At 48.2% G+C, this 19,789-nt stretch overlaps 1 long non-coding RNA gene across 1 annotated transcript; it reads left to right on the top strand.

Moving 5' to 3' along the window:
- Positions 1-1,032: 1,032 nt before the first annotated feature.
- On the top strand, positions 1,033-18,782 carry LOC132018768 (uncharacterized). The gene is made up of 2 exons (XR_009404574.1): positions 1,033-1,234; positions 15,880-18,782. It is a non-coding gene; the product is annotated as an uncharacterized LOC132018768 (long non-coding RNA).
- Positions 18,783-19,789: the final 1,007 nt, after the last annotated feature.

Raw genomic sequence — 19,789 nt, 5'->3', positions numbered from 1 at the left:
CCTGCTGAGCAGAGAGCCCGATGCGGGACTGGATCCCATGACCCTGAGATCATGACCTGAGCCGAAGGCAGTGGCTTAACCCACTGAGCCACCCAGGCGCCCCAAGTATGCATTTTTTAACATGCTATTTGACCATATTCATAAGCAACCTTTCAATAATTGTGTAATACTGTATTCCACAGTTGTTTACTTTGGTTTATTATTTTAATTTTTTAAACTTTGTTAAATATTTTAGTTATTTATTTGAGAGAGGGGGGAGAGAGAGAAAGAGAGAGAGAGATAGCAGGAGATGGCAAGAGAGAGCACGAGCTAGGGGAGCAGCAGAGGGAGAGGGAGAAACAGAATCCCCCTGAGCAGGGAACCCGGATGGGGGATTCTACCTCAGGACCCTGAGATCATGATCTGAGCCAAAGACAGGTACTTAACCAACTCAGTCACCCAGAAGCCCCTACTTGGGTTAATTTTAATGTTTCACTGTTTTTATCATACTATGCGCGTATGCGTGTGTGTGTGCACGCTCATGCACTTTTATGTACTGGTCCGTTTCATCTGTGCCTCTGGAAGTAAATCTTCGGAGGTCCTTGATTACCATAGAATCCTTTCAGAAAGGGATGGGTGCCTAGTCTGGCCCGAGTGGGAGAATTAGCCAGGGTCTAGAGTGCAATTAGCATTTGAATTAATGACCTGAGGATAAACAGGTGATTATCCCATTTAACAGCTGTTGAATGGTGTTAAAGAGACACTGTCTGACAGCTTGAGTTGCAAATATGGGATTTATTAACAACGATTAAGGAAAAATAAAAGGTAAATAGCTATTTTTTTTAAAATAAATGAAAATAGGATTTCAAAAATTATGTCTTTTCACAGTGCTTTAAACAAAAATAAACTCAATTGATTCCAACTCCTAAATCAAGTTCCTTGTTTAAAAATGAATAGTGCGAATAATCACATTTCATAACTTCCTGCCTTTTGTCTGAATAGCTCAGAGTGATTTATAGATGTTCTCACAATACCCCTTCAGTCAGGCAAGGAACGCTTAATAATGATCCAGTATCCGCATTTTGCCTGTGGGGAAACTGAGTCATAGGCGGCCCACAGACTTTCACAGGATCATATTCAGGAGTAGAAGAGACAAGATTAGAACTCAAGCTCTAGACTGGAAGCATCGGATTCTAAAATAACACTCCCCACCCCTTGGTGAAAACTGTACTGAGAATTTCAGAGTTAACAACAGGTGAGAACATTTTTATGGTACATGATGTTTATCTTGACAGTTTCCCTTTAATTACGTGTTTCGGATTAGAGCTGTGGGAACCCTTGTAGTCTGAGTTGGCTGGGGCCTTATGGAACATATTGTTGCTCCAATCTGCTTTGTTTTCACGCAAGATTATGTTTCATGATTTATTCGCCTTCAATTTTAGGCTTGTGAATTTAGGGTCAAAACAGAGGTAAAGGTACCACAGTTTACAGCGTTACGACTGGTGGTCTAGGTTTTCCAGAAGTTCGGTAAAATTCAGCACGACATTCGTGGAGCCAGCCTTCCTTCCCTCCATGATGAAGCCATGCAACTTTCTTAAGCAAAAGCCATGCTGGATAAAGTGTAAGTTTGATAAATGCAAATGTCATTTTCTCCGCATGGACGTGTGTGTACAGGCACCAAAACCACAAGAGGCTGAACAGGGGGCGACAGTGCACTCCACTCCACTCCAGCTCCCCAGTATAATACTCAGAAACACATGTTATTTTTTCTTTGTGGGGGGGAAAAAAACAACACCTTAAAAACATTTTTTTCCTGTCAAGGCAATAAAAATCGTAATTCTTCAGAAAACTGACTGACTCTTAGTAAAAAAGTGAAAGTAGATACCCAGTACTGCAGTCTTTTTTACTTAGCCATCAGGTCATTTATGCTCCTGGTGTGTGACTCTGAGGGAAGATGGTGAACTCATTGACCTGTTGGTAGGTTGACTAGCCTCTCGTTTACTATGTGCTTATATGTAAGTTTTCTTCCTTCCTTCTTTTCTTCCTTCCCTCCTTCTCTTCCTTCCTTCCTTAACCAGATAATTCAAGGGTCAGATCATCCTAGACGGTAACCTGAGATTTGATTTGCTTTTGAGAGAACTCATCTGTTAATACTTTTGTTGGAGGCAGCGGTAGTGAGGAGGAGGGTTTGGCTAGGGTTGGGTGAAGTTAGATTTACTCTAGGTATGTCACAAACATTGTGTGGAATAGACTTATACAAAAATTCCTTTGTTGTTTGTTTGAAAATCAAATTTAATTGGGCATCCTGTATTTTTTATTCGCTCAATCAGTTTACTTAGTCAGGTGTGAGTGCGGAAGGCATCCTGGGAGTTTTTCCAGCCCCCTTGCTATAGGTGAAGGGGCTCCGTTCTGTTTGGCTCCGACCTTGAGATAGGTATTCTGCTCCAGTGGCATGCTGCCTCCCTCCCCATGGGAAAGAGGGGAGTAATACATTTTCTAAAGATCTTTCTGATTCCCCGTCCATACATTACATTAACGAAACTTACCACTTGAACCCAGCCACCCTTGCTATTCTAACGCCTAAGGACTGCCTCCAGGCTATTAAGGGCAAGGGGAAGGGGTGAGAGGAAGGCAGGAGAGGAGGCTCTGGAGATACAATGAGACCTTCACTCTCCTATCAGCTGTTCTAGAACAGCTCTTTTAGCAGGAAAGCATTGCCCAGTGAAGTTTCACACTCTGAATGATGCTTCTGCTCATAGGAAACTTTTCAATGTGTTTCCTCCATGGGTGTCTGGGTCTTTTGTTTTCAGCTGTGCTTTGCACAGGAGCTGGAAAGCTAACTCCCCAAAAGTGAACTTCCTCTCCTTCTATAAACTGACCCCTGGTGGTTGCTATAGCAACTGCAAAGCGCGCATAAGGAGCTGTGTAAACAAGCCTGCTTCCCAGCGCCAGGCAGGGCCAGCCCACGGGAGAGAGAAGGGGAAGGAATTTGATGGGGCTGAAAAGTGGTTCTTGGGGGAGAGTTGGAGGCGCTGCAAAACCTCCCCGTCCCGCCCTGTCCCACCCCTCCCTTCCCTTCTCTCCTCTCCTCTCCCCTCTTGACTTCCCACCGGGCTAGGAGAGGAGACAAAGGCTGTAGGAGGGGAGCATGCAGGGGCCTGCTGGGGACGCGGACGCGGGGGACTGAAAAATGAAATCTAAACATTTACCCCGAGCCCTGGGCGAGAAATGTGCCAACCTGACCCTGACAAGCCACCTGTGTCACTGTCACACCTGCTTCAGGCCAAGATGCCGCGCGGGCTCTGGGGGAATGGGGTCTCCAGTGCTCAGCTACTCTTCCGTTTAACAGCTTGGGCAGATCGCGACACAGAAGCCCCCAAATTTTGGAGCCCCGCACTGCTCATGTTGAAGCTTTGTCCTTTTTTGGGAGGAGGGAAGGATGAAAGCACCTAGGACCTAAAAGTTTTAGGATTGTGAAGCTAAATGTGTGTGTGCGCGCGCACACACGCACACACACTTTTTTCTTCTCCAGGAACTTGACTACAACTTGCAGGAAACTGTGCATATAATAGCGGAGGTCACAGAATTATTTTTCAGCTCTCTTTGGTTAACTCTCTCCCACCCTCATCCAATGGGCTGCAAAGGAAAAGTTTTCTACACTAAATGCGAACTTTCTGATGCATAGGAGCCCACAATGTCCCTATAAACTTCTTAAAAAGATGATGAACTTTAGTGGATTGGGTGAGAAATCCTGTATTTTGTGTCTTTAATATGGTCAGTGTAGGTTTTCTTCTTTCTATGAAAGTCCATGTTTTCTCAGTCTCCCCGATAAGAAGTCTAGTATAAGGAAATGCATTTACTTTTAGAATAATCCTTTTAATGGTCCTCTTGATGTTTTAATTAGCAATAATCGCACCTCAGATAACCTCCATTGGCTACGATACTGTCCCTGGTCCTCTGGATGTTCTAGAGTCTTCCCACAACTATTATTTCATTAGATCCTTACCCAAACCCCCAGAATCACATAAGTGAAATTATACCTCAACTGAATTCTTCAGGCGAAGACTGAGAAATTAGATGACCATGTTGGATACCATACTGGGGCTTCCAACTGGGTATAAAAGGAGTTGTCAAGGTATGTCTTGCTCTATATTAATATATCAAATCTCCCTGTATGTATGATTCTAGAAAAAAAAGAAGACTTATGTAAGCCTCATATTATATATAAACTATAAAACATTAGATTTGGCATTTTCCTTCAGTACATCCAAATAAGCTACCTAATATTATTCTTTATATTATCTTTTCATAATAGGTGACCAGGTCCTACTGTATTCATTTAATTCCTCATTCTTGCCTGGTCTTCAGTTTGTCAACTACCATGAATATATTGCCATCATTTTGCTTTAAAACTGTATTGACAGCTACTGTCTAAGGCTGACATGTTTAAGCTTATTCTTCTTAGTGAGAAAGAAGACATAACAGAACTCCCCATCGTTCTTGCCTTTTCCACATACTTTCTTCTTTTTCTCCTTTAAACTGAGTCATTGGTTAGAGCTTTTGTAGGAACACCCCTCCCTGTTGGGTGGGCCACGCTCTTGTGAGATTTGAGGGAAGATAAAGGGAAGGACCTCTGGGCTGGCCATGCTGTTTCCTCAGGGAAAATAGGGGAATTTATGAAAAGTAGAAGTGTTTTCGAGTCCACCCATTCCTTGTGGTGGGAAGAGAGGACTTGGTGTGGCTAGAGAATCAAAGAATACATTCATTCCTCTAAGACCCAGGGACTAGATTGTGATGGCATACCATCCCTCCCTTGGAACAAGATGAGTGCCTTTGTCATCGGAAGGTTCCAGTAGTGTTGAGGTTTCCATGGAGACCGCATTTGCTATCCCTAGCTCTAGACGTTCTTCCCTCAGATGGTGCGAAATTTACCAGCAGACTTTTCAGACATGGACACCTCCTCCCCTAGGTTCAAAACATCAGTAAGGGGCGCCTGGGTGGCTCAGTGGGTTAAGCCGCTGCCTTCGGCTCAGGTCATGATCTCAGGGTCCTGGGATCGAGGCCCGCATCGGGCTCTCTGCTCAGCGGGGAGCCTGCTTCCTCCTCTCTCTCTCTCTCTCTGCCTGCCTCTCTGCCTACTTGTGAACTCTGTCAAACAAATAAATAAAATCTTTAAAAAAAAAAAAAATCAGTGAGCTCTGGAGGCAATACCCCCCCAGTCACAGGAACCAGCCCATTCTATGGACACTTAAAAGGGTTCTCTGAATTTTTAGGTCTTCCAGGTCCTGTGTAGGGCCTCCCTCATACTAGGAGGAGTTACTCCTGATCTCTTTTGACATGGCAGCTCTAGTTTAAGTTCTTAGAGCAGAGAGAAAAAGCATAAAGTGTTATCGCTGGGGAAAAAAATCTAGAGATCTTTAATGGGAACTAGATTTTCTATATTTTAAATGTCAGGTTTCCTTTCATTGTCAAAACACTCCTGTGTGATAGTACTTGTGCCTTATTCATTCTGGACTAAAGCTGTCTAGTAGAAAACGTGTGGGAGTCGAAGGCAGGATCTTGAAGAGAGATTTGTACATAGGGGTTCATAGCGACTTTATTCACAATAGTAAAAAATTGGAAGCAACCCAAGTGTCCAATGACAGATGAGTGGTCAAACGAAATGTGGTCTGTACATACAATGGGATATGATTCAGCCTTAGGAAGGAAAATCTGACACAGGCTACGACATGGATAGACCTTGAGAACATTATGCTCCGTGAAATAAGCCAGTCACAAAAGGACAAATACTGTGTGATTCCACTTATGTGAGGTCCCTAGAGTAGGCAAGTTCATCGAGACGGAAAGTAGAAGGGTGGTTGCCAAGGGCAGTGGGGGTGGGAGGTTGGGGTTGGGAAGTTCGTGTTGAATGGGTACAGAGTTTCAGTTTGGGATATTGAAAAAAATTCTGGAGAAGGGTGGGGGTCGTGTTTGCACAACAGTGTGGCTGAACTTAGTGCCACTGACCTGCACTTCAGAAGGGCTAAGAGGATAAATTTTATGTTATGTGTATTTTGTAACAATACAGAAGGAGCCGGTAAAAATATTTTTTTTTTAAAGATTTTATTTATTTGACATACACACACACAGATCTCAAGTAGGCAGAGAGGCAGGCAGACACAGAGGAGGAAGCAGGCTCCCTGCTGAGCAGTTTCCCAACTCAGGGCTCCATCCCAGGACCCTGAGGCCATGACCTGAACTGAAGGCAGTGGCTTAACCCACTGAGCCACCCAGGAGCCCAGTGAGAATAATTTTAATACTATATCTCTTTTTACCCAACAGGACCAAATAACATCAGTTCACATGTAATGGATACTAAAAAATTATTGAGATAGTTTTTATTCTTTTTTTATATGAAGTCTTAGAAAACACTTCCAGCATATCGCAATGGCCACATGCCAATAGACACGTGTGGTTAGTGGCTGGCATATTGAATATTTTGCTTTAGACAGTATTTGGTGAGAATATGGCTTCAAGAACCCCTTACAGTCACTCACAGACCCCTAGGATTCCTTAAAGCAGGGGCTAGGACCTTGCTGACTGTCACACTGCAGGCGTCTTTCTCCTCCACAAAGAAGGAGACAGAGAAACAGATTGTAACCCCATGTGGGGGATAGCCAGGTGCTTCAGCCTGGACTGGGCTGGCTGCTGAATGATCACCCCCCAGATAGGGTTTAGTGACTAAGGTTGCTGATATATGAGCAGAAAGAAAGAAAGTCCTTAAGAATTGGAAATAAGAAGGCAAAGGATGTGATTTGGGGATAATCAGGGCTTGATAGGAAAAGTCGCATGCAATCGGACATCCTTACCACTGTTAAAGAGAAGATTCTATGATGATCCTTCCTGGATAGCTTAATGAGTCAGTTTCTTTTTTCCCTTCTCTCCCTCCTTCCCTCCATCTTCTCCCTTCCCCCATCCTTCCAACCCTTCCTACCCTCTCTCTTTCCCTCCCTCCTTCCTTTTTGAGTGTTCTTGTCTGGGCCTCTCTGACCCGTGGTGTCTCTTTCTCTGGAAGTCTGATAAGAGCTGTTGCCCTACTTCCCCCCCCCCCCCCCCCCCAGCCCCTTCCTTTTTGTTCCTCAGGCCCGGTAGGCAGAGAACATGGTATGTCTCCAAAGCACAGCCACCCCGCTGCTGTGGGGAGGCTGGCGGGTTTCTGGGAGAGTGCTCACTGAGAATGCTAAGCCTCCTCCCAGACTTTCTGGCTTCTCGGCTGGGGGTATGGAGGGTCTGCCTGCAGCCTAATCCACCACCGCAAATTCCTGTGCTTCCAGAAACCACTCCCTCACCTGTGAGAGACTCCAAGGGCCAGGGAAGACAAAGTGGAGCATTGCCACCTGGCCCAGGAAGGGAGCCTCCTGTTACGCCTACCTGCCAAGTCCTAGGATGAGCACCGGATTTGGTTAAAAGCGGGTTTTCTCACGCATAACCCCACTGGTTCCCTAGCCAGCCAAAGTGCACAGGAGGGACCAACGTCGTTGGGAGGGGCGCTCGAGGCTTTGTCCAACCAGCCTCTGCTGGGAGAGTGATGCCACGGCTGGTGCGTTTGCGCATGCGCACGTTTGCAGATAAGCAGGGTGTGAGGCCCAGGCAGAGAAGGGCCAGTTTCAGTTCCTATCATGGCTTTACGACCTCAGAGTTAATTTCCTCCTCCAGAAAGTCAAGGGAACAGCTGTCACCAGCCATGCACAGCCCCATGGCCTCGGTGTGATGGCTACTAAAGGCCGCTTGGTGAGCACAGATGCAAGGCTTGGATTTCTCAAGCTCGAGAGGGAGCCAGTTGCCAGGAGGGGAAAAGGCGTGGCTGAGGGCCCAGAGGGTCTGCCCCTCCTGCAATCCAGCCACCCCTCTACCCGCCTCCTTGGAATTGCAAAACTCGTCCTCCTTGGTGAGGCCTTCCTTGGGCTCCTTGGTCCCCCTGGGTTTTCCACAGCGCAGCTTGGTTCGGCTGCGTGGGCTCCAGAAGGAACCCTGGGATGATTTGACACCAGAATTCGGCGAAACTAGTGACCTGGTGATTCAGAAAAGTAGCCGAAGGAGCCCCATGGCGCCAGCTCTGTGCTGATCAGAGTACACCCTCTCCCAGGTCGGGCTCTGGGGACCGGGCTCTGTGCGGTGTCCGGACGCTGGGCTGAGGCTGGGAGCCAGAGGTAGCAGGCCGCCCGGCCTCCCTCCCCTCTGACAGCGGTGGACGACTCTTCGCTCTGCCCGCCAGTCTCAGGCCTCATTCGGGCAGGTTCTCAACACCCAGGCAGCAGCGTGCCATGACGCGGACACCCCAAAGCAAATAAGGATAATGGTCCCTGCGCTGCTTGGGTTTCCCTTGGGATTAATGTCACATGAATAAACAGTCCACAAAGCCTATATTCATAGAAACGCTTAGGGTGTAGAACTGAAGGCAGACTGGTGCCTGTGGACAGCCTGGGACAGGGGGACACGGAGGACTGGGTGGGCCTCGAGAGGAGCAGAAAGCAGGGGCCTGCCTGCCCAGGGACTGGGAAGGGCCTGAGTGGCACATAGCCTTGGTAGGCAGGACGTGAGACCAAGCAGGGAGCTCATGTCACAACATCAGTCCCAAGAGCTGAGCCTGGACTAGACGACTAGCCGCTCACAGCCCAGAGACCAGGAAAAATAAATAATACTCATTAACCGAGCTGTCCTGCGGGAATGAGCTGGGCTTTGTTTCATGTTGTATTTGCTCCAGTACTCGTGGCCCTGAAAATCCCTTCGGGGAACTGCCTTGTGCTAGGTTGAGTGATTGCATTTTTTTTTTTTTTTTTTTTTTAAAGTCTGAAGCAAATATGGCAACATGAGAAAGCGAATTAACTGGTGGGTACCTGGGGGCTCAGCTGTATTATTTCTATACTTTTCTGTGTATTTTGATTATTTTGTGATCAAGAAAGAATATATTTAAAAGGAAGGAACTGGGCATTCTTGCTTTTATCCAGCAGACACTGTTCGGAGATGTGACAGACTCTCTCCCTTCTCACCTCTTTTGTGAGGATTCCAGGGGACACCTGGGTGGCTCAGTTGGCTAAGCGTCTGCCTTCGGCTCTGGTCATGATCCCTGGGTCCTGGGATCGAGCCCCATCTGCCCCTCCCCTCACTCATGAGCACTCTCTCTCTCTCTCTCAAAAAAAAAAAAAAAAAAAAAAAAAAAAAAAAAAAGATTCCAGGCAGGACCAGGTGTTCTGAACTCACAGGCAGTTGTGTTTTATACCCTGAGCCCTGCAACTCCCTCCCACCCCCACCCAAGCAGGACAGGGCCACCGTCCTGGGGCTGGGGCTGGCACACCAGGATATCCTGGTCCTGGTATCCCCACATCCTTTGAGCTCAGCTGATCCCAAGCCATGTGCTGAAGGGAGGCACCATACCGGCTCCGTTGGGCTCTGTGGCTGGCTGGAAACACCTATGATGATTTATCGGGAGTCAGTAGTAATCTCCTCTGTTTCGCAAAGAGAGGGGGTATGGCAGCACCCCGGGGTGACCTGCCTGAAGCCGCAGAGGGAAGATAAATAACTAGGAGGACACACTGCAGCTGAAAAGCTCTGGCTGAGATGTAAGGCCTGAGGCTCATGAGTTGTTCTGGGAAGGGCTTGGCTCTCCGAGCAAAGGGCCTGTGTGATGCGACCATGGGTCTCAGTGGAGTCCTGCCCATTTGGTGGCTTCTCCGGGCCATGGCGTCTACCTCTGTCCGGGCATGCAGAGTTGCCCTCTGGCACAGATCCTTGCCAGTTCCCTGCAGGCCAGCTCCTAAGAGAGGGGCCCACGGTCCAGACAGTTAAAGAAGGTGCCTGGCAGCTCAGAAACTGGTAAGACTGGTTTCCAGTGCTGACAGCCACTAGGCAATGCCAGGAGGACAGGGGGAGGAGAAGCACTTGGGGTGGGCAGAGCTGCTGCTAGCAATTTAAAGGAGACTAGAAAAGCTTCTGGAATTTCCAATTCTACTGGCCATCGCCCCTGGGCGTTCTATCCCTAGGACATGATACTGTAATATGCTGACCTCTTTGTTAAACCGTTGGGGAATAAATTGTGTTGGAAGTAAATTCCAAGGGCCTGGCCTCCCCTTAGAGAATTACCCGGGGTCTGATTTTACCCTAAACCACTTGCTTTCATCTCAGAAAAAGTTAAGACCACAAAGTATTTTTAAACAGAGAGTGTGGCTTGGATTAAAAGCCTTCCTTTTACAGTGCCCGCCTGGCTTGGTTGGTGGAGCCCATGTGACTCCTGATATCTGGGTGGCGAGTTCAAGCCCCAGGTCAGGCAGAGAGCTTACTTACCAAAAAAAAAAAAAAAAAAAAAAAAAGGAAGAAAAAAAGTTCCTTTTATAGAGGAATTTTATTTTCATTTTCGAGTTATTTGCTTTTTAAGTCAAGACTTGAAGTGTAGTTAGTCTAGCATCTTACATAAAATGTTTTCTTTGAGTGTGCTTGTTTCTGGCCCTTGGAAACCAGTGTCATCACTGAGGACGTCACGACTGGAACGGTCTCCCGTTCTCTGAGTGTGTTTAAGGAGTTAGCTGTTTGCTACTCCAGAATGACAGGCCTCCCCTATTTTTTAGGAGAGGCAAAGCGTCATTAGTCTGGACTATTTATCGGTGGTTTTTAAAGACAGGGAAATGTTTATTTTATGAGAACATTTGTCCCACCTTAATTTGCAAGGGATTAAAAAAGAAGTCACTGCCACGAAACATAATAGGAAACTATTTGGTTCTTGTGAAACCCTTTTGTGTTTGAGATAGAATTTCTTCTACATAAAAACACCCTGGAAATCATCTTCCTATTATCCCACCTTCCATGTTGTCTTGGCATCGGGGTTTCTCGAGGCCATCTGAGGGGCGATGTTGCAGGTGTGGAGGGATCCCACAGTCCCCTTCCCTTGCCTCGAGGAGCTCGAACGATCTGCTACCTCATTGCGTTGTTCTCGGCTTCCTTGCCCAGAGGAAAGTCCCCATGGCCCATTTTCTGGGCAGTGCTTTTCCACTCTTTCATAATCTATTATTGTGACCTTGAGATGCAAAGAGGAGGCTTTGGCAGGGTGTGCCTCACGTGGGGCCAGCTCTGCCGGCAGCCGGGCCCCGGTCCCACACGCCCGTGGCGGTGGCTGCCCTGTGCTCCCCAGAGGACATGCCTCTGCCTGTCGTCCTGCGTCCTGGCACCCCAGTCAGGGGCTGCAGGATCCCGGAGGCCAAAAGGACTCATCACGTTCCCTGAGAAGTACTGTGCTCTTGGGGGGCTGGGTCAGCAAAGAATGTGGGAGAAGGGGTTTGTGTGTGTGTGTGTGTGTGTGTGTTCAAGAAAGACACACACACACAGACAGAGACAAAACAGAGACAGAGAGACAGAACTAAGAGAGAGCTCAAAAATCTACTTCAAAGGTAGATTACAAGTTATTTTTTCCCCCTAGGATTGTCCCTGATGGATTTGAGTCTTATCTAAATCAGTCACAGCTATAAGTATAAGCAATAGCTTATAAAAGCTATACACTCTACGCAAGATAGTGCATTCTTCAGTGAAGACATGAGCCTCAGAGAAGAACCCCGGGTAGCAGGAGGAAGGCTGGGCATGCCGGAGCCCAGGAAACAGGACAAGGAGGCACAGTGCAGAGGAAAGTGCTGGAGACCCCAGCTGCCTGCAGCTCTCGGCTCCACACCGGGTCCCCTGCTCTCTGCCCACGGCTCCGAGCCTCGTCCTTCTCTTCTCCCTCTTCACCCTGGTCCGAGCTGGCAGATGCTCCTGCCAAAGCTGACTTCATCAGATGAAATGAAGGGGAAATCTGATTTGCCACTAATTGGACTTACTGTAGGCAATTAAGGTTAAGCTGACATGAAGGAACTATCAGACAGTGGGATTTTCAGTGTTTTTCTTCATATTCCTGGGAACTTTTTCCAGAATCTAAGTGATGATAAACTGAGATACTGAATGCAGTGTCAGGATTTTAAATCCCTTTAAATCCTGGAAATAGCCAGTGTGTGCATCACCATTCTATCAATTAACATATACTGTGTGTGCATAGGGCTCACATAAAGTATATGGTGTGTGTGTGTGTGTAGTATGTGATAAATACACGCAGTGTAAAACATGGGGTGTATCTATGTGTAGTAGGGGAGACGGATTGCTCCCTCTCTTTAGGTAAACAAGAGCATTTAATAATAAATGCACAGGCCGCTTCCCTTTTATTTTCTAAAATAACCTAATCTTTAATTCCTGTCGTGATCCATCATTCACAGAAAAAGAGGACCAGGACACTGTTCCCGGGCATTCCAATTCCTTCCTTCAGATGAATTTACCCTCGGCATTGACCTTCCAAATGTTTTCAACCATCACCTCCCTGAACACTTCCAGTGCAATTTCGGCCACGCCACTTGTCTAGTCTTAGACCTTGTTCTCAAAAGCGGGTGCATTTGTCCCACCGACTGATCCACTCAGTCATTTAATCCTTCATTAAATGAATTAAATCCTTACTCAACAAACACTGACCGGCGGCCCTCGGGGCTGCTCACGAGGTGACAGACGGACGCACACACACATTCCGCTTAAGTGCTGATTTCGACTCCACAGTTCTTGGGCCACGTAAGTAATTCCTTAGACCGTGTCCCCCCCAGGTCAGCGCCAGCCACCTCCTCTCATTGCACCACCTGCCATTTGTGTTTCCATTCCTGATCCAGGGACCCCCCTCTCCCCCAGCAGAGCTGCGAGGAGAAGGGGACATGGACACCTCGTCCTCGTCGGCTGGCTGAACTCTGCCGGACTGCAGAGAGGGGCGTCTCCAAGGGAGGTGGCAGTGATGGGGGACCGGGACGCTGCAGGACACACATACGCACTCCCCCCCCCCCCCCCAGCACACACGGTTTCTCCTGACAGACGCTGTCTCCTCTGCTCTCTGTGATCCCTTCTGGACACTTCTAGGGGAACGCACATCTTGTAGGGCAAAGCACTGTCTGCATGAGCCTGGTCTCTCACTGGCTGGGGTCTGCGACCTGCCATTCTGCACACAGTGGGTTGGGGGGGCTACACCTTATTTTTGGAGCTGCGGTCAGAACTTTGCTCCTGTCATCACTCCCAGGCTGCTATGCAAGACCTCTGAAAGTGGCCCAGGTGTGATCAAGGCATCATGGGGAACATGTGGGATAGAGAGTGACGGGGACCGAGAGGCTTGGGAACCCCTCATGGCCACTTCAGCTCTCTGGGTCCCAGTTTATTCCTCTGACTCAAAGGTTTTGATCAGTGCAGCCCTGGGCCTCCAGCCTTGACCTGTACGGCTCAGCGGAGCACAGTGGCCTTCCTTCTACTCAGCGAAGGTGAGTCCTTCCTCTGGGCCCCGGGCAAGCCCGTGGGTCGGTCTTGCGTGGTCCAACCTGGACAGAGGCCTTGTCGGTCCAGATAATCTGTGCAGGAATGTCCTCAGTTTATAACTGCTGAAGAGGACTGTAAGGAAGAAATGGCCTTCACTGAAAAACCAGAAATACTCCCTGAGCCTCTGCTGGGAGCAGTGCACATTGTGGGGGACACGGGGGAGGGCAGGCTCGGCCCTCCAGGGCTTCCAGCCTAATGGAGCGGCTCCTTGTCCGGCCCTTCCTTGCTCTCTTCCAAGGAGATGGATCAGCAGAATTTGTCTACACTCATGTTTCTGGCACCAAGAGAAGCACGGGGGCAGACAGGGGCTTTTCAGCCATTAGCTTTGCTGTGCTAGACCTCCTGGACCCTGTCCTGTGACAGCCCACGTGCCGCTGTGTGCCAACGGCATCCGTCCTTTCCTTCCCACGGCTCCTGAATTCGGGTCTTCCAGACTCACCATCCAAGTGGCCTCTCTCGGTCTTTCTGTTTTCAACCTACATGACAGCTCTGCCTACACCTTGCTTTTCATAAGACCTAACTTTCTGCTGCCTGTCTCCCATCTGGGGTCATTCACCCACCACGCCCAAATTTAGGGTGTTGAGTCATATCACTGCTCATCTTTACCAGATACTGCATACCGTCGGTATGTTTCTTTATTACCCAGTGGTAGCCGATCCAACCAGGGGTGGGAAACAGAATTTAAAGCCATGTAAGGAAAGGGATCACAGATTCCAAGCCTTCATATTTACAATCAGTGGTTTATTGTAACTTGTGAGGAGTACCTCCCTTCCTTCCTGCCTCCCTGTCTTCCTTTCTTCCTTCATTCTTTCCTTCCTTCCTCCTTCCCTGGCACACCAATTAATGGAGCTCCTGATGGTATTTTAGATTTGCTGGAATGTTGCATGTGGGAGCCTGGAGAGATCCTGAACCAGTATTAATGGTTTTAATAACTCCCTTCTCAGAAAGGTAGAGGACACAGACATCCTATTAAAAAACAAACAAATTAAAGGCTTCTCTGCTCTCAGTTCAGGAATCTTCCAAGTTCTGTCTTCCACTCTCCACCAAACTTACCTGACTGTTTTGGCGGCTGTGGCTTCTGTCCTTCTGCCTCTTCCCTTGGTGTGTGTTTCCTGCCTGGGTTTCCACTTATCTGTGTGAGGTCTGTCTGTCCATCTGAATGCTGGTGTTACCACCAGCCTCTGTCCTCTGCGGGCTCTTGGCTCTGTGCTCTGCACCCTGCAGTCACTCTTGCCCCTACGTGCCCAGCTGGGTCTCCCAGACTCTGGTCCAGCAGGGACTGAGGCTGCTTCTGGCTGGGGTGGGGAGTTCTGAAGGAGAGCTCAGACTGTGCTTTTTACTTTTCTATCCTCAGAGATTTGCACAGTTACTGGCACATAGTAAGTGCTCAGTAAACATTTATACACTAAATCCACAAAATAAGGCATTCATTGTTTTGATCTACATGTGACCTATAGGTACAGAATGTCTACTTCTTGCACACTTTTCCCTTTTTCCCCTGATAAGGTGGGGCTCTCGCACAGAGTCACTCCCAGCGTGGCTGAGGCATCTGTGTTCAAGACGTCATTTAGAGGGGGTGGTTTTGTCTTTTTTCTGCCCCTTTGGCTGGGATGGGGGATGGTTAGCTTTGTTGTGGTGGGTGAGAATGGGAATCTGTATCTTATCTGTCTGCTTAGCCTCATACCTTGCCTAGCCCTGAAATTTCTACTTTACCTGGGGCAGGTCCAAGTTGAGGCTGGACCTGGGACCAGATAAGGCTTCAGGGGCCTCCGCCTTCTAGCCCAGACTAGATGAAGGCTGTTTGCATCTTCAGCTGCATGGGACTCAGTCCTGGTGCCCTATAGGGGTCACATCTGGCTTTGACCTAACTCTTTGGTGAAGGTGTGTCTGTTCAGCTGATTACCTCGCTCACCAAGGGCAGCCATCCATCTATTAGAGTGACCAAGCTTCTCTGTGAATCTTTCTGACCATTCTGGAGGGCAAAGGAACATTAAAGAGGTGAGAAACTCTCCCCAAATCCCAAGCTTAGCCCCGTGTGAAGAAGCAGGCCGGGCATGGAACATACTTCTCCTGTTGTGAACTGGTTTCGTCATGGTGCTTAGGGAGTCTTCTTCACAAATACCCACCTTGTCCAGATTTTGGTGTACTATTTCAGGTTTCTTTTAGAGAGTGGGTCTGCTGGGGGTTGTTCATTTTCTCTACTCAGAGTTCATAACAGGAGGTTAGGTCGCAACCCCCCTGAGATGGGCACGATGGGGAGGCATTTGGCAATGGTGTGCTGCGTGGATTCCTGTGAGCTGATTTGTAATGATTCAGAAGGGTCGCTAGCTGGTGACCCAGGGTAGAAGCATTTTCGCCAGAGGAATGGGCAAGTGCCACCCCAGGGCTCTCTCCTCCTTCCCTCGTGGAATCACTTAATTCATGCTGACTCCGAACGGAACATCCTTGCCTGTGTTATGGCTGATTATCTCACTTTCTTGTTTTGTTTGCTTGTTTGTTTTTTAGCTGTGACTCATCAAGGCACAGGTATTCCTAGTGCAACAATGGGAGTGGCATACGATGATGTAGAAAACAGTCCACAGTGAGAGGAAGCCTCGAGCTGTGAAAAGTGCACCAGCCTCAGGATGGGAGACCAGTACCCAGGTCCTGCAGGAGGTGTTCTTGGGGCGTCCGTTGAAATTCTCCCTCCAACTGCACCCATTCCCTGCTGCTGTGAGCCGTGAGCTAACTTTCTCCTACAACCTTCTCCAGAGATTTGCCCTTGACTGAAGTGGGCCTGCTGGCAGCCCCTCCTCCTGTTCCTAAGTGGGGCACAAAAGTCTACCTGCTTCCCCCAGGTGAGGTAGCTGCATAAGAGTTATTAGCTCCCAGTGTTGAAGACATTAACATCTTCCAGTTTTTCTTCATTAAAGACAATCAAGAAAAAGCTCGAGGATAAAAGAAGCCATCAGCGTTCTGGAGCAAGGAGCATTGCCAGAATGCTTTGGATGTTTTTCCTTCTGTGTCTTCTGTGGAGAGAACCCAGGAGCACTCATTTCAGGAAGGGAGCTGAAAGCAAAGAAGAGGTATCTCCCCACCTCTTCTGCCAATGCTCAGCGGACAGATCTTGGTATGAGGAAAGGAGAGTTCTTCACCCTTTCTCAGCATGATGAGGAGTTCTTTAGCTGATGCGAATTCCATGCTCAAGCCAGACGTGCACCGAATGAGGGGCTCCCCTGGAAAATTGATATAGGGATTGGGACCTTGGGGAGATGACAATGACTTAGGAAGAAGCTTCCTCAGCTCACAGGAGGCATGGAAGGAAGGTCCAGTGACAGCCCCCAGTGATGGGATGAGGGCCTATGAGGGGGACTACCAGAGGAGGCTGGAGACATCTAGGCCTTCACCTTCAGCTCTGTGGACTCTTGCCCACCAGGGTGAGCAGTTTAGGGTGGTTTAAAAAAAAAAATTATTTATTTGAGACACAGAGAGAGAGTGAGCAGAGAGGGAAAGTGAGAGGGAGAAGCAGGCTCCCCATTGGGCAAGGAACCCAGCATGGGACTCGATCCCAGGACCCTGAGATCAGAACCTGAGCCAAAGGCAGATACTTCAGTACCTGGGCCACCCAGGCGCCCCTAGGTTCTTCCTAAGTATAAAAACCCTCAGGTCCTTTACCTTGATGAGGCAACCACCAATCTAAGTGATGTTCTGGAGGACCTCAGGGCATCCTGACTCACAAACATTTTTCTTCATGTGAGTGACTAAAACTGGTATTTCCTAACACATATGAGAAATGGATCACTCAGATGAGTAGTACAAAATGCCACCTGCATGTTACCCTCCCTGGCAACCTGCTCACACATCCAAAAGAGCTCAGGATCTATACAATTGCAACATTCCAGCAAATCACTGTGGTTGAAGTAAATGTGGCAGGACTCCCTCTCTCAGACCCACCCATCTTGCCTCTCTTAGGCACATCCCTGAAACTGACCCTGAACCTGAAATCTCAGTTTTCCAAGTTCACCATCAGTTCAAAATGGCGCCCAAGTATCAGGTCCATCTGAGGGGAAGCCTAGAGTGGCAGGGACCCGGCCTGGAGCAAGGAGCATTGCCCTGTCAAGCGGGGTTATTCTCCCCAGCTGGCCAAAGGGAAGATGCAAAACGGAGTTTGTCTTTGAGGCTCCCAGCCTCTGGAAATGGGAGTCTCCCCCAAAAGGTTGGTTTGATCTAGATGAGTTGATTGAGAATGTCTGAAGGAATTGTACTCATCGATTCACTCAGTGGATGCTGATGAAGTCAGACAATTTTAGGTAATTTTTTCTATTCATTTTATCCTCTCTTCCATCAAAATTGCTTATCAAATGCCCCCCACACATGCAGTACTATTCCGTACTAGGGAGATATCGAAAAAGATAAACTTTTCTAGGTCAGAGCCAGTAATGGACTGGTGAGCGTTTATTAGCATGTTGATAAAGGGTCGTACAACTCTCAGGAGTATTACCTAACACTTCAAGGATGATTTCTGGCCGAGGGGCCTCCGATATGAAATCACTCTGGCCTGCCGGAGGAAAGAGTCCTTATGTGAGCTCTTGAGAACTGAGGCCAAGAGGCCAGCCCCTAAAGAATCTTGGACACTGTTTTCATGAGATTCACTGTTAGTATGGAGGTTTTCGAGACCCAGAGAAGAATTTTAAGTCAAAGAATGACATAACACACATTTTGTAAAATATGGCTCTGGCTGTGACTGGAGGAAGTGGGATGAGGGGTTTAGTTATCATTGCTGTACTATGAATTGCTTCAAAATATAGTGGCTTAGGACAACAGTACATTTTCTTTTGGGTCAGGAATTCTGGAGGTGCTAAGCTGAGACCTTCTGGCTCAGGGTCTTCTGTGAGTTGCTGTTACGATGCTGGCTGAGGCTATAGGTACTAGACGCCAAGCTGGCTGACTGTCATGGCTTCCAATTTGGTGCTTGGCATTGGCAGACTGTGGTTTCCTCTCCACGTCAACCTTGCCACAGGCCCCGTCAGTGTCCTTGTGACATGGCTGTGGGCTTACCCCAGAACCGGTGATCCAGGGGAGTGAAGCCAACGTGGGGTCATGAACTGCCTACTTGTGTTTCCCTCAAGTTTACATGTTGTGACCCCCAACTCCCCATGTTATGCTGTTTGGAGATGGGGATTGGAAGGTAATTGAAGTTAAGTGAAGTTATGAGCGTGGGACCCTCATCTGACAGGACTGGTGCCTTTCTTTATAAGAGGAAGGGACCAGAGCCCTTTCTGTCTCGGCCATGTGAGATCACAGGGAGAAGGCAGCCATCATGCAAGCCAGGAAGAGAGCTCTCACTAAACACCGAGTCTACTGGCACCTTAGTCTTGGACTGCCCGGCCTCCAGAACTGTGAGAAATAAAGTTTTATTATTTAAGCCACCTGGTCTATGGTATTTTGTGATAGCAGCCTGAGCCAACTAAGTAGTGGCAATGTCTTCCATGACCTGACCTCAAACTATCACTTCAGGCACATTCTGTTTGCTGGGAGCAAGCCACTCAGTCTAGCCCACATTCAAGAGTAAAGGAGTTAGATCCTGTCTTTTATAGGAAGGTATGTTAAAGAACATGGGGACATACTTTTGCTATCCCTTTGTGAAGGTTTTACAATAAGAGGTTATTTTGTGACCCAGATGAGAAAGGACAGTGGACTGTCGTCTAGCTCTAAAGCAGGGAGAACAAGGCACAGACTCAGAGATGGTACATTAGTAGGACTAACAGAGTTTGGAAATGTACTGTAATGAGACTGAGCTGGTACAGTGAAGGGACATGATGTGGAGGAGGAATTGTGGAGTCAGGACATGCTAAATGTGAGATGCTTGGGGTATGGTGAGACGGATGTTTCAAACAGGCAGTTGTGCTTGTGGGTCTGGGGCATTAATCTGGGGATTAGAAGCATGAAGCCTGTGGATATAGATGAGATCACCTAGGCAAAGAGCATAAAATCAAGGAGGCAAAGGGCCCAGGGCAGAGCTCAGGGAACTCCTACATGTGGGGTTCTTCTGGCCAAGGGGATGGAGACCGGGGAGATCAGAGAGAGGGGAGAAAATCCAGAAACCATGGCCTCAGGGAGCCAAGAGGAGACAGTGGCTTCCTGCATCGAACACAGCTAAGAGGCCTGGTGGGTGGCTGGAATCAGTGATATGGGGACCGTCCGTGACCTTGGCCTAAATGTCTTAGTGAAGTAAGAGTAGTCAAGTTGGATTGGGTTGAGGAATGAATATTCAGAAGGTGAGAAAGTAGACCAACGGTGCTGATATCTTTCAAGAAGTTTGGCTTAATAGAAGAGGGCAGTACACTACATGACATTTACACAAAATGTGTGTGGGAACACCTCTGGGAGGGCTGCATTGGAGACAGAGGGGTCCGTGAGGTCCTTGAGAAGTGAC

The sequence above is a fragment of the Mustela nigripes genome, chromosome 5 (assembly GCF_022355385.1).
Source record: "Mustela nigripes isolate SB6536 chromosome 5, MUSNIG.SB6536, whole genome shotgun sequence".
Lineage (NCBI taxonomy): Eukaryota > Metazoa > Chordata > Mammalia > Carnivora > Mustelidae > Mustela > Mustela nigripes.
The sequence above is the reverse complement of the archived record's forward strand: the minus strand, read 5'-3'. Positions and strand labels throughout refer to the sequence as shown.